Source organism: Zea mays, chromosome 4 (assembly GCF_902167145.1).
Source record: "Zea mays cultivar B73 chromosome 4, Zm-B73-REFERENCE-NAM-5.0, whole genome shotgun sequence".
Classification (NCBI taxonomy): Eukaryota; Viridiplantae; Streptophyta; class Magnoliopsida; order Poales; family Poaceae; genus Zea; species Zea mays.
The window spans coordinates 9,650,681-9,664,421 of record NC_050099.1 but is presented as its reverse complement, the minus strand read 5'-3'; the positions used below and the strand labels follow the sequence as shown (position 1 = coordinate 9,664,421).

Sequence of the window (13,741 nt, the reverse complement as noted above, 5' to 3'; positions counted from 1 at the left end):
TCTCGGCCGCCATTGTCCCAAACGTCGGTGAAAAATTTTCCACCAACCTGGCTTGCTTCGGCTGAAGGGTCTTTAATATCTTCAGAGGATAAAGCAGTTTCAGATTGTGCTAAAGATTTTACATGTTCGCACCCTTTCTTCTCCAAAATAGTAACAATCCCTCTGGCGCCCGAAAAAGCACAAATGTCCCCGCGACTGTTCAAGATTTCCTCGAAGGCCTCAGCTTCGTGACTAATCCATTCAATTGGGCCTTCTGGATTCCCTCTTGTGAAATTTTCTTCACTAGAAAATGCACCGACGCTGGCGAAGATGGATTTTATCTTTTTAACACACTCTATGGATTTATCATAGCACCTTTTCTTCGAAGCACGAAGCTCTTCAACATTTACTTCCAAATGATTTGCCCATTGATCACTTAGTTCTCGCTTTGTTTCTTCAAGAATGCGTTCTTCTTTAGCTCGGGCTAGTTGTTTCCGAAGATCTTTGATTTCGCGCTTCTGAGCTTCGGCTTGAATTTTAGAATTAGCTTCGTTTTCCTTTATCTTATCCACTAATGTAACCAGGATTTTGTCCTTTTCCAAGGCTTCGTTTCTTAGCCTGATAACCTCTGTTCGAAGGTTGTTAAGAGCAATAGTGCAGCTCTCGTCTTCAGCATTCTTTTGTGCCCTTAAGGCATTGCTGAGTATTAAGCCCTATTCAAAAGAATAAATGGATTAACACAACAGCAAAGGACTAATTCAAAATTCATAAATTTCAAAATTTACAATTTTTGTACCTTCAGACTATTATATGCAAGGCTATCTGCAAGATCCTCCTTCGTCATGGCGCAAAGGCCAGCTTCAAGCTTCGGGAACCCCATGCTCCTAGCCATCTCTCGGCAGACGGATAATTCTTTATTGTCTGGGAGACAGTACAGGAAGTCATCTTCGTCTGTTCCATTGAACACTACGGCCCCCTTCGGATACTTCAGTTCTCGGGCATAGTGATTGGCTTCAAAAATCTCTTCTTCAGATAGTTTCTTCCCCGAAGCATGTCGCACAATATAATCATGTATTTTGGAAAATGCTTCGGGGGCACCAGTGTCAATTTCTTCAATCAAAATTGGCTCTGTCATTTTTATTTTTTCCGTTTCCAAAGTTACCTCTGTCAATTTTCTTTCTTCAGCTTTCAAAGGTTTTACCTTGGTGGGCTCTGAGGGCCCAGCTTCAGTTTCAAATTGTTGCTTCAGAGCTTCAGCAACAAAGGCTTCAGTAGACATTTCAGAAGCTTCAGCAGTTTTCTTTGGAGTTATGCTTGAAGATTTAATTGTTTCCAAAACATCTAGCACATTAACCATCCTTTTTCTTTTCGGGGTCGCTGCTGGACCCTTTTGGCTTTTTGTGGCCTCAATTTTTGTTGGAGGACTTGAAATTTCTAATGTTTTTGCTTCTTTAGTCCTTGGTTCTTCTGTCCTCTCTGTTGCTGGTACTTCGTCCATTTCCTCGATTTTTGCCACTGGAGTTGGTTCTCTGGCTTCGGTGGCCGAAGAGGCCTCACAAATAAACTCAGGCACTGTGGCCGGCTCAATATAACGTGGAGGGTGTGTGAGCACCTTTACCTTTTTCCTCTTCGGTGCTGGCTCACTAGGAGCAGCTGAAGCAATTTCCTTTGCAGGAGAAGTATTTTTCCTTTTTTGGCCTCGCATTGGGTAATGGTAGTCGGGGTAGATAAACCCAATTGCATCAAATACTCGGTTAAGCCTCTTCTTCTTTCGACCTCCGAAGGCCGCTGATAGTGCAGTATCTTCGGCTTTCGAGTATACCCCAAGCAATTCGTCACTTATGGCATCAATACTTTTTAACCAGTCGTCATCTGGTTCAACAAACTTATCTCCGTATTTGAATGTGTATTTCAGCCTGACTAGTCCACCTTCGTCAGGTTCCCGGACGGTCTCCTTCGGCATTTCCCATTTTTCTACAAGTGGCCATACTCTGAAGGCAATATGCTCTTGGACCAAATCCCTTGTCCCAATAAAAGAGCAAACCACGCCGAAGGCTCTCTGGCATTCTTCGGTTGCTTCATCCATTTCCACCTTCGGCTTTCGGAGGCCAAAGCGTTGCCAGATAGGGCGCATAATGATACCTTTGATATCTTCACGTGATTTCAAGTCATTTTTCACGTAAAACCATTCTATCATCCAGTCGCCGGGCCACCTCTTTCGAAAAGTTGGCACAGGACAGCTTGACCCGGACCGAGCGCCGAAGCTGTAGCACCCAAAGTTGTTGTGATACTGCTCTTTGCCCCATGGTTTTGTCTCATACAATAGCTCGTGTACGTTATAGAAGCTTTTTGCGTTAGGTTCCAAACCTTGGCTTCTCGCGGCCCACACAAAGATGTTCATCCTTATGATTGCTTCGGGGATAAGTTGGTGAAGGTAGATTTCAAATGTCTTCAGCACTTCCACGACAAAGCTACTCAGGGGAAATCGTAATCCAGCTTTTAAGAAGCTTCGGAATATCACGACTTCATTTTCTTCGGGAGTCGGACAAGTCTTCTCTCCTTCGTCAGCCCTCACAACAGACAAGTCCCGAAAGTATCTTCCTCTCATGTTGACAAGATGATTTTCCTTAATACTGGACTTACCAAAAACTGCATGGCTTGGTCGCTAGGGTCGATCTTCGGAATCTTCACCACCGCTATCCACATCATAACTTTCACTGTCGCCAGTATCTCTAGATAAACCCTCCAAAATCTCCCTGGTAATGTTCTCCGTATTAGTCTTTGACATTGATTCAAGAAAACCCAGGTGCATCTCCTCAGAAAGGCTTAGCTTCGAACCACCAACGGCTTTCTTATCCTTAGGCATCTTCGAAAATGCTGGCAAAACACACTCGAAACCAAAGCTTAAAATCTAAAACCGAGCAAGTGCTGTTGCGTGCAAGCTAAATTTTTATTTTTTTGGTGAGTCAAAGCGGGTGGCAAGAGAGCGTGCCAAATAAACTTGCGGTGAGCTCTTATTTATACACCCAGTATGTTGGAAACTGGAGGGCCCCGTTTGTCAATGACTGCTGCTATTCTAGCAGAAGGAAGGTGTTTTTTCGGACCTTCGGCTCAAAGCCTTCGTCCATGTCGCAATATGAATTTATCATTGCAGTAAATTAATATTGCGAGGGGCTACTATTGGGGGCCTTCGGCTTCCGAAGCTCCTCAAAAACATAATTTGACAATATTTTTCGAGTGAAACATGTGAACAGGTATCTTCAGAGTCAGGTTGCGGATATACAAGAACATGGTTAAGACGAAGCTTGATTGGGGTGGAAAGCGATCACGACGAAGGATAGGACGATCACGAAGCTACGTGCAGAAAAGCTTCGGCATGACGAAGGAAAAGAGGAACCAAATTAAGGATGAAAAGTCAAGTTAAACCTCGAAGGATTGCCATAAAGTTATTATCAAATGTAAAGGGCATCAATGTAATTTTACACGGGCTGCGTCCCGTGCCTATAAATAGATGAACAGTATGTACTGTTCACGCTGACTTGACATACACTTTCGCGCATCACGATTGTACCTTTATTTTCCATCGACCTGAAGGTACATTTGTAATTTGTTTTTATGAAATTGGCAATAAAAATAAGTTGATGATCGTACCTACATCATTACTCATATTCTGTATATATGTGCTTTCTTCTACCATTTATTAATCTTACGAAGGTTTTTCTCTTTATAACCTTCGTCCAAGATACATTATATCCGAAGGGACATAATGATCTCAAGGACGAAGGAGTCTAATATTTAACACTTTTTATGTTGCCTTGTTCTTAATCCTTAGCATTTGAGAACAAGACCCCAACACTCATCATGTTCATTGATTAATGTGAAGCACCAGCATAAAGCTAAACCATAATAACCCAACTAAAATAGGTAAACAAGGACAAGATAAACAAAAGCTAGTCAATCCTTAGGTATAAAGTGTGTAAATGCGAGAAGTGAATTATATGAATGAGTAGGACATAGATGGGTCAAGGGACACTTGCCTTCACCAACCGACTGCTGCTCAGGGTCTTCACTTGCAACTCCTTCGGACTCCGCCAACTAACTGTTATCTATACGAGTTTCAAACATATATTCCACAAGTTTTAATACAAAGGAATAGTATACCATACGATAGAATGCAATAAATAGACAGACGTTCGACGCAGGGCTCGCACCTACAACTAAACGAGAAAGAGAAAGTAACGGTCGAGGATATGGTCGAAGAGCGATCACGTTACACGATTATAAATCAGAGTACTCGTCTAAACAGAATAGTATTAATTTAGCCATCGCGTTAAGCATAAGGTAAAGTCACGTTCCATGTTTAATTATTACGAACAAATTAAGGTAAGTTAAAAGGATTGTCGCACGGCGAAACGCGCGACACAACACTTAAATTGAATTAGGAAATAAACGACTCGTCGCGTGACAGAGCGCGCAACGAGACACTTGCAATAATTATAAAGAGACGTTAAGCGTCACGCGACGAAACACACAATGGCATACGTCAACTGAACTAAATTTAAAATGGAACGTCGCACGATTGGACGCGCGACGTCAAACATTAAACAACCTGAAATAAAATGGGACGTCGCGCGACGAAGCGCGCGACACAGCACTTTAATAGAATCTGAAATTAAACAAATTCATCACGTGATGAAGCGCGTGACGCGGCATGCTAACTAAACAGAGTTTTAAATTATATAAAACCAAGAATCAATCACTGCGTGCGTAAGGTTGCGCGCGCGGGAACGCGTTGGTTGAATGGGGGGTGCAAGCCGTGCCGGGGCGCGCGAAGGGGCCGCGCCGCGGGAACGAGCGCACCGGGGCCGGGGAGCCGCGCGCAGGGGCCGAGGGGCCGCGCCGCCGGAGCCACTGGGTCGCGCGCAGGGGCCAGGATGGCCTCGCGCGAGGGGGCCAAGGGGCCGCGCCGGGGAGGGGCCGAGGGGCCACGCCGGGGGCTAGGGAGCCGCACCGCGGAGGGGCGGTGTGCGAGGGGGCTGGGGACCACGCTGCCGGGGCCAGGGGAAGGGGCGCCGTCGCGCGTAGGGGCCGCGGGGAGGGGGCCACGCCGCTGGTGGAGTCATGCGCAGGGGCCGCGCCGCCGGGGGGCCGTGCGCAGGGGCCACATCGTTGGGGAGCCGCGCACCAAGGGGCCGCGCCGCCGGGGGGCCGCGCGCTAGGGGAGCCGCGCGCCACGAAGAAGAAGGGGAGGGGAAGAGGGAGGGAGAGAGGGAGAGGGAAGCTCACCTCGGGGTCCAAATCCGGTGATCACCGTCTCCAAAACCTAGGGCACCATGGGGAGAGAGAGAGATGGGAGAGGAGGTTGCTACACAGGAAAACCCAAATGAGAGGAAGAGGTCAGGGGAGGGGGGTGCGCAGGGGGAGGGGCAGGGATGCCAGGGGCACGTCGGGCCAGGCCGGGCTGGGCTAGGCTGGGTCGGGCTAGGTCGCACCACGGGTCAAAAACCCACGACACACGCAACCACAGATCAGAATCCAAACGCAAAATGAAATTCACAACGAGACGAGACGAACACGCGATTAAACACGACATCAGACAAAGAAATATGCTTCGACCTGATGCAACACCCATGACACTTAGGTTTTGTTTACACATGATATGGACACCAGTCGCTATATTGCTTTGAAATTGGGAAGAAGGAGCGAAACGGGAAGAGAAAAGAGAGTAACGCCTGAATTTGGTGAGTAAAAGAAGAGAAAAATTCTACCCCCAAATTCAGGGCGTTACAAGCACGTTGAATTGAAGAGGGAGAGAGGATCAAGGAGGTGTTCTTCACCATCTATTCTTGAAGATTTTCTTGGGGAAAACCATAGGTGGCTACACTCCAGATCATGCCTAGTACATTTCTTCTTTTTCGATGAAGGCAAGTGAATGTAGCGGTGGTTGCTTCCGTTCTGACCTGTTGTTTCTATTGCCTACCCTGCAATATTGAGAAGTATTGGATTCTTTCATAATTGGACTCTATAGTGATGCTTTACTTGCTTGCATTATACTGATGCTCAATCATATATTGATGATGATTATGATTCGAGTATGGCTCATGAGATTAATTCACACCCCTGAAGGTAAATGAAGTATTATTTGAGGTTGGTATTGTATCTGAAGGTAAATGAAGTATTATTTGAGGTTGTATTGTATGTGAAGGAAGTGAAGTATATTGATTAATGCAGCATGCCATATACATTTCATGATTCACTTGCATCTGAAGTTGGGTCGTGACCTATGGTCCGACCGTACCGGTACAACTTAGCATCGTACGTTGCCCGAGGAGGGGTACGATGCGGCTTCATACCCTTAGAGGTATGAAGGCAGAGGACATATGCATTGCATTCATATGCATTCATTGAAGTGATATCTATGGATGATGTGGTTTTATACCCTTAGAGGTATGAAGACAGAGTACCTACACATTGCATTCCTATGCATACATTGAAGTGATATTTGCAGGTATTGTTGACGCAGGGAAGTGTTATACAACCTATTGTGGTTGTTCGAGGAAATGAGATGGTATTGGTTATATTGGGACTACTGAGTTCTATATCTACAAGTATTTCTGATCTTAATTGTGATTCTTCTAAAATGTTGATTAATTCAATTTGTGGTTTAAATATCTCGTCAAAACAATTCGCTTGCTGAGATGTTTCATCTCACTCTTGCATTACTCAATGCAGGTGCTTGTTGCTCATCAAGGGAAGTGGGAAGTAGTAGCACATCCACCTTCACTCTCATAATAACGCTGCTTAGGCATAGTAATGATTTAATTAAAGCTTCTTGTCAAAGGATGTTTGTTTCTAACTAGTTGTGCGCACTGGTTAATTTAGTTCATGCCGTTATGGTTGTCTTCCCATTGCTAGCAGATTATTAATGCCTATTATGTTTTCTTATCATGATATCTATTTATATTTTGTTGCTTCCCCGTTTATGCAATTTTCAAAGGAGATGCTGTCGAAATTTTATATACGAATGTTAGATGTGTAGTTTAGTAGCATTTTGGGGTGTTTGTGGATCCCAGGGTGTTACAGCGCCGGCCATCAACATTGCAGCGGCCGCCGCCTATGCCACCTACGGCCGGCCTACCTATCAACACTGCTTGCTACGACCTCTGCTCTGGCTCTCCTTAGGCACACTCGCACCAAAGAGAGGGAGGCATACACTATATTTACGTGCACGGTAAAAAAAAACTATGCACATGAAAAAGTCAAAGACGATATACAATTTATATATGTAGACGAAACCCTTGATAAATAATGTGGACGGTGTAATACAAATTAAAAATCATGGCCAACAAATGTGGATAATTTAATTAGTTCTGCAGAATTCATGTCTAACAAAACAACTTTCTTGTTTTGACTTTAGGGGTGCTCCTAGTAGCATATATGACTCTAAATGCTTCTTGCAATAGCCTATTCTTCAGCGGGTGGTAGGGACGGGATCCATGACTCCCCCGAGATGTAGTGTATCCCGATAAAGGGTATTGCCTGCACATAGGTCAAAGTTGAGGTTACCATTGGAGACATCCCGAGCCCGTAACACTTGAAAGTGGCGCAGTAGTACCCCCTATAAAAAAGAATGCAACCCAACAACACCTTTCATCAGTATACATAATCAACAACACCTTTAATCACATAATCATATACAAACAAAGTAGAGGATGTAATGGACGTAGGAGTGGTACCTCTCGACAGTCTGGACGTCCTAACCATCAGATATTATGCCTACAATCTCCTTACCTATATCGGTGTAGGAGTAGATCACATGCGTACCCACCCTACCCAAGTAAATTTTTTCTCCTTCCCCCTCGACTATGAAAGTCTTGAATGCCAACCCGCTCTTGCCTAGGGCGATTTTGATGGGATTTCTAGACTAGTCCTGCTCCGGTGGCGCCATTGGTAATGCCACCTCCTCCTTCAACACCGAAACGATTTTGCATTAAAATAACTTGGTAGATCCAAAGATGAAGTCTATGGTTCCCTTGATGGCACATGCCTTGAAGTAGTGCAGACCCGTCTAGTCATACAGAGCACCCTGACCGCCTTCGATGGTGCAATTGTAGAAGGTTGCCTTTGTTCCCATCACTCGCAGTGCTGGTGCCTCACCTTTCTTTTCCCCTAGCTTTGGTAGCGGCACGTCGTTCTTGAAGACAACGTTGTAGGTTGCCTTTGATTCTTTTTGTGGGTCCTATGCACCGCATAAAACTAAAATGTTATCATTGCAAAAAGAATTCTGATCGATTTGTGTGTCCGCGGCCAATCACAGCAACCAATGTAGTCAAAATTCATATTAGGAAATATTTTTTTCAAATCTATTTGCATAGTTGTGTTATTGTATAAATTTTGTCAGCCGACCGGTGACTTACTTATATATAGCAGTACTATTACCAACTTGTGTAGAGCTTATATCAACAATTACTTGTGTGTATTAGCTCATATGAAATAATGATAGATATAATACATTTATATAGATTGAGGATACATACTATATATATACATACATACAGAGAGAGTACATACAATAACGGTAGAGAAATGGTAGATAGAGGTAGAGGTCCAGGTACATGCATGCATACACGATATATACGACGTCATGCATGCCATAATATGCCTTAATTCATACAATGATGCATGGATGGATACTAGAGACATACAATGTTGTAGTAATAAGGTGGTGGGATCTCGAAATGGAACGCTAGCCTATGTAGTACAATACTAAATTAAGCGCGCTGAGCGGAGCACTGTCAGGCGCACAGCGGCGATGCCGCGCTTAGGGTGTGGTCGTACTGGATAGGCTCAGGGACCCACTTGCTCGCGTTGATGAATGTGTCCGCCGTGTACGTGGCCGCCTCGGTGGCGGCGTTTAGGACGCGGAAGCCCAGCCACTTCACGTGACTGGACGTGTCGGCAACGGCGTTGTCGTTGCCGTATTCCAGGTAGACGATGGTCCGGGTGGTATCCTCGACGACCTTGTTCATGTTCCACGCTACCCAGTCGTTGGGGCTGACCATGCGACTGAGAGACTTCTTGATGAAGGCGACGTGGGAGAAGTTCCTATAGGGGCGGTATAACAACCCGGGATCCATAAACACCTCGGAATGCTACTGAACTACACTTCTGACATCCATATATAAAATTTCAACAGCATCTACTTTGCAAGATTGCATGAATGAGGGGGCAACAGTGTATAAACATATATCATGACAAAAAAACATACTAAGTATTATTAATCGGCTAGCAAAGAGAAGTTAAACATGCGACATGAACTAAATTAACCAGTGCACACGACTAGTTAAAAAACAAACATCTTTTGACAACAGGTTTCTAATTAAATCATGGCTGCGCCTGGGCAGCGTTATTATGAGTGAAAGTGGATGTGCTGTTACTCCCCTCATTCCTAACATGTATCAAGTACATGCATTGAGTAATGCAAGAGTGAGATGACACATCTCAGCAAGTAAAATAATATCAAATTGTTTAACCACATAAGAACATAGTTTTACCACCCCTTGATTTCACAAACTTCTTATTAAGAAGGTGCAGCACGAATACAACGTACAACACACCTAGTTACCCCACCTCGCAGGTAGAAACCACAATAGTAACATAGTAATGTCACACTTCATATATACCTCATGAGTGCAAATGTCTACAAATGCAAGGATGACTTCTGCCTTCATACCTCTAAGGATACGAAGCCGCATCATACCCCTTCTCGAGCAACGTACGATGCTAAAAATGTACCGGTACGGTCGGACCATAAGATATCGACATAACTTCAAAATGCAAGATGGATGATGCGATGTGCATGACATGCCTACAACACTTCATATAACATGATGCAAAAAGATACTTCAACTTCATCCAAGATGGGAATCAACCACATATATCATTCCCAAATCAATGATGTTGGATAGGCCAGCTCCCCGGTGGATCAATGATGTTGGATCAATGATGTTGGATAGGCGGCTAAGAATGGCTGAGTGGTCGTCGTCGTTGCCACTACCAGCAGGCAGCTTCTGCCTCGTCTCAGCGCCACCGCTTGCAACGACAACCAGCGCAGCGAGCATCAGGGCCACCTCCATTGTCAGGCCTAGGCCGCACCTCCTCACGTCACCTACCATCCCCTATAAGCTCCAGCGAGCGATCGATCTGATCTGAGTGATGGTACACTGGCTCCTAACCTTACACACTTACCTTTGTGCGTCTCTTCGCTAGCCAACAGCGGCAGCATCCCATATATATAGGCCCGCCCTGCCCTGCCCGATCGAGCCAGCCATGTGCCCACGATGAGATCGACCACCCCAGAGGCCGGCGCGGGGCAAGAAGAATGGATCAGGGAAGAAGGGCCCTTCATGTCAGCTTCCTAGTAGTTTAGTAAAGGAAAATGTTCCCCCAAAATGATTTAGTAAAGAAAAAGTTTCCCAGAAAGATTCAGTAAATAAAAAAGATTTCTGAACGAGTTCTTTCCCCTCTCATATATGGATTCTATATATAGTTTTCCCGAGTGTGTTGATGACGACGATGCACGGGGATTGCTTTAGACCAAAACCTGCATAGTGGGGTGCATTTTTTTACAGGCGGATTCCGTTGTCAACCGTCAGTGCTATTTTTTAGTGGCGAAGCCGACTTAAGTTAATTTCCATCGTCCGACCAAGAAGTCAGCCAGCCGATGGGGATTAAATAACTCTCATTGGCCTCTTCAAATACCCACAAGAATAAAAACCGACGGGTATTAGTGTGTGGGCCCAGCAACAGGGAATTAATCACTTTTGTCGGTCCTTATCATGGCCGAAACAATAGCAGCAGATCCAAGTTAAAAGCGGGTGCATTCAAACTAAAATACATTAATTGCTGATTCAAGGTTTGAGCACATTGCCTACTTTTTCCTGATTTTCTAAAATATTTGTAAGATTGATTGTGAGAGTAGAGAGAACTCTATGTACTGCCTAGGCACAACAACTGAGAACCTCGTGGTGGCCAATGGAGTTGCCAAGACTGTTGGCTAGCTTGTCATGCATTTCTACGTACGTACGTGTGTGTGCGTGCGCGCTAACAAATCGATGACACGTACAACTTTCGGAAAGCGCTGGAGCACTGCACGTTACTACTATCCCAGCTCCATACCTGCTCAGCCCCCGGCCAGAAACTCTTCTAGTTAGAGAATCTCCATCATGCATGCATTCGTGCTACAGCGGGTGGCATATCATCCATTGCAACCACATGCAGTCTGGCTGGCTTTGCACATATTTAATTAGCTCTTGCCAACCATATATATATATATATATAAAGATGAGAGAAGGTGGATATGATGTGGTAGTTAATTTGATTTTTTGTGAGTCCTATGCACCGCATAACACTAAAATGTTATCACTGCAAAAAGAATTCTGATCGATTTGTGTGTCCGCGTGGCCAATCACAGCAACCAACATAGTCAAAATTTATACTAGAAAATATTTGTTTTCAAATCTATTTGCACAGTTGTGTTATTGTATAAATTTTGTCGGCCGGCCGTTGACTTACTTATATATAGCAGTACTATTACCAACTTTTGTAGGTCTTGTATCACAATTACTTGTGTGTATCAGCTCATATAAAATAATGACAGATATAATCCATTTATATAGATTGAGGATACATATATATTATATAGACACACATACAGAGAGTATACATACAATAACGGTAGAGAAATGGTAGCTACAGGTAGAGGTCCAGCCGTCTAGGTACATGCATGCATATGCGAAATATACAACGTCATGCATGCCATAATATGCCTTAATTCATCTCGGCAATGATGCATGGCTGGATACTAGAGACATAAAATACCATAGTAATAAGGTGGTGGGATCTGAAACGGAACGCCAGCCTGCGTAGTATAGTACTAACTTAAGCGCGCCGAGCGAAGCACTGTGAGGCGCGCGGCAGCGGCGCCGCACCGAGGGTGTGGTCGTACAGGATAGGCTCAGGGACCCACTTGCTTGCGTTGATGAATGTGTCCACCGTGTACGCGGCCGCCTCGGCGTCAGCGTTGAGGACGCGAAAGCCCGGCCACTTGACGCGGCCGGCTGTGTCGGCACCGGCGCCGTCGTTGCCGTATTCCAGGTATAAGATGGTCCGGGTGGTATCCTCGACGACCTTGTTCTTGTTCCACACGACCCAGCCATTGGGGCTGACCACGCGACTGAGATACAACTTGATGAAGGTGACGTGGGAGAAGTTCCTGTAGGGGCGGCTGAGGTAGGTCTCCACGCCTTCGAGGTCCACGCCCGGTGTCGCTTCCACGGTGCACATGTGGAACGAGAAGCTGGACTCGTGGCTTGCGTTGTTGCAGCCCTATGCCGTCAGCACATTGTGCTTGCCTTTCGGTGGGCAGCGCACCAGCTGCGGGCAGCTCTGGAACATGGCCTGGGTATTGCCAAACACAAAGGCCACGGTGCCCCAGATCGAGGTCTGCTGGTAGAACTGGATACCGTTCTCCATGTACAAGGTGTACTCATGACCTTCAATGCTGCACCGGTAGACGACCGACTTGTTCAAATTTGACCTTAGCGCCATGGCCTGACTGGCTTCCGGCCCTGCTGTGTTTCTGATTGTCAAGTTCTGTGCTATGAAGCCATGACCTAAGGCATCTACAGCAGCAGCAGCAAATTAATAGTTCTGTTCTGATTTACTGTATGCATGCATGATAGCTCAACTGTAGTGATATTCATGGGGATGCCTGTTGCATTGCTCTTGTTCCCCGTGATGACAGTGGCTACGACCCCATCGCGGATCAGCATCACGTTCCTTCTTGTTATGTTGACGGTCTCATCGTAGACGCCAGCGAGCAAATGCACGACGTACTTGTCCTCCACCTCCTTGGCTTCTTGTGGTGCTGGTGCGATATTCAGGGCTGCCTGGATGCTGATGTAGCAAGGCGGCGGAGCAGCGACGCCGCCGCACCGCTTCACCATGACAGCATCCGCACGCGGAGGCCAGCTCCCCGACGGATCAATGACGTTGGACAGGCGGCTAAGAACGGCTTCGTGGTCGTCATCATTACCACTGCCAGCAGGCAGCTTCTGCCTCATCTCCGCGCCGCCGCTTGCAACGACAACCAGCGCAGCGAGCAGCTGCGCCACCGCCATGGCCAGGCCCAGGCCGCACCTCCTCACGCCGCCTACCATCCCCTATAAGCTGTGATCGATCTGATCTGATGGTACACTAGCTCCTAGCCTTACACATTTACCTTTGTGCGCGTCTTCGCTGGCTAACGGCGGCAGCATCCCATACATATAGGCCCGGCCCTCCCTGCCCGATCGAGCCAGAAGCCTGCATGTGCCCATGACGAGAAGCCGGTGCGAGGCAAGAATAATGGATCAGGGAAGAAGGGCCCTTCATGTCAGCCTCCTAGTAGTTTAGTAAAGAAAATGTTCCCCCAAAACGATTTAATAAAGAAAAAGTTTCCCAGAAAGATTCAGTAAACAAAAAGATTTCTGCACGGGTTCTTTCCTCTCTTATTTATGGATTTTATATATATAGTTTTTCTAAGTGTGTTGAGGACGACGATGCACGGTGATCGCTTTACACCAAAGCCTGCATAGTGCGGACTATTTTTTTAAAGACGAATTCTGTTATCAACCTCAAGTGCTATTTTTTAGTGGTGGTTTCTTAAGAAAACCACCATAATTTCTAGTGGCAGTTTTCTTAAAAAAACTGCCACTAGAAA

General features: G+C 45.7%; 2 pseudogenes; both read right to left on the bottom strand.

Annotated features, from left to right (window-relative positions):
* The window catches only part of LOC118476873 (putative pectinesterase/pectinesterase inhibitor 38), a 34,484-nt pseudogene extending 24,330 nt beyond the window's left edge, over positions 1-10,154 (bottom strand).
* A 1,765-nt stretch (positions 10,155-11,919) lies between these two features.
* Positions 11,920-13,199, bottom strand: LOC118477051 (putative pectinesterase/pectinesterase inhibitor 38; annotated as a pseudogene).
* Between the last annotated feature and the right edge of the window lie 542 nt (positions 13,200-13,741).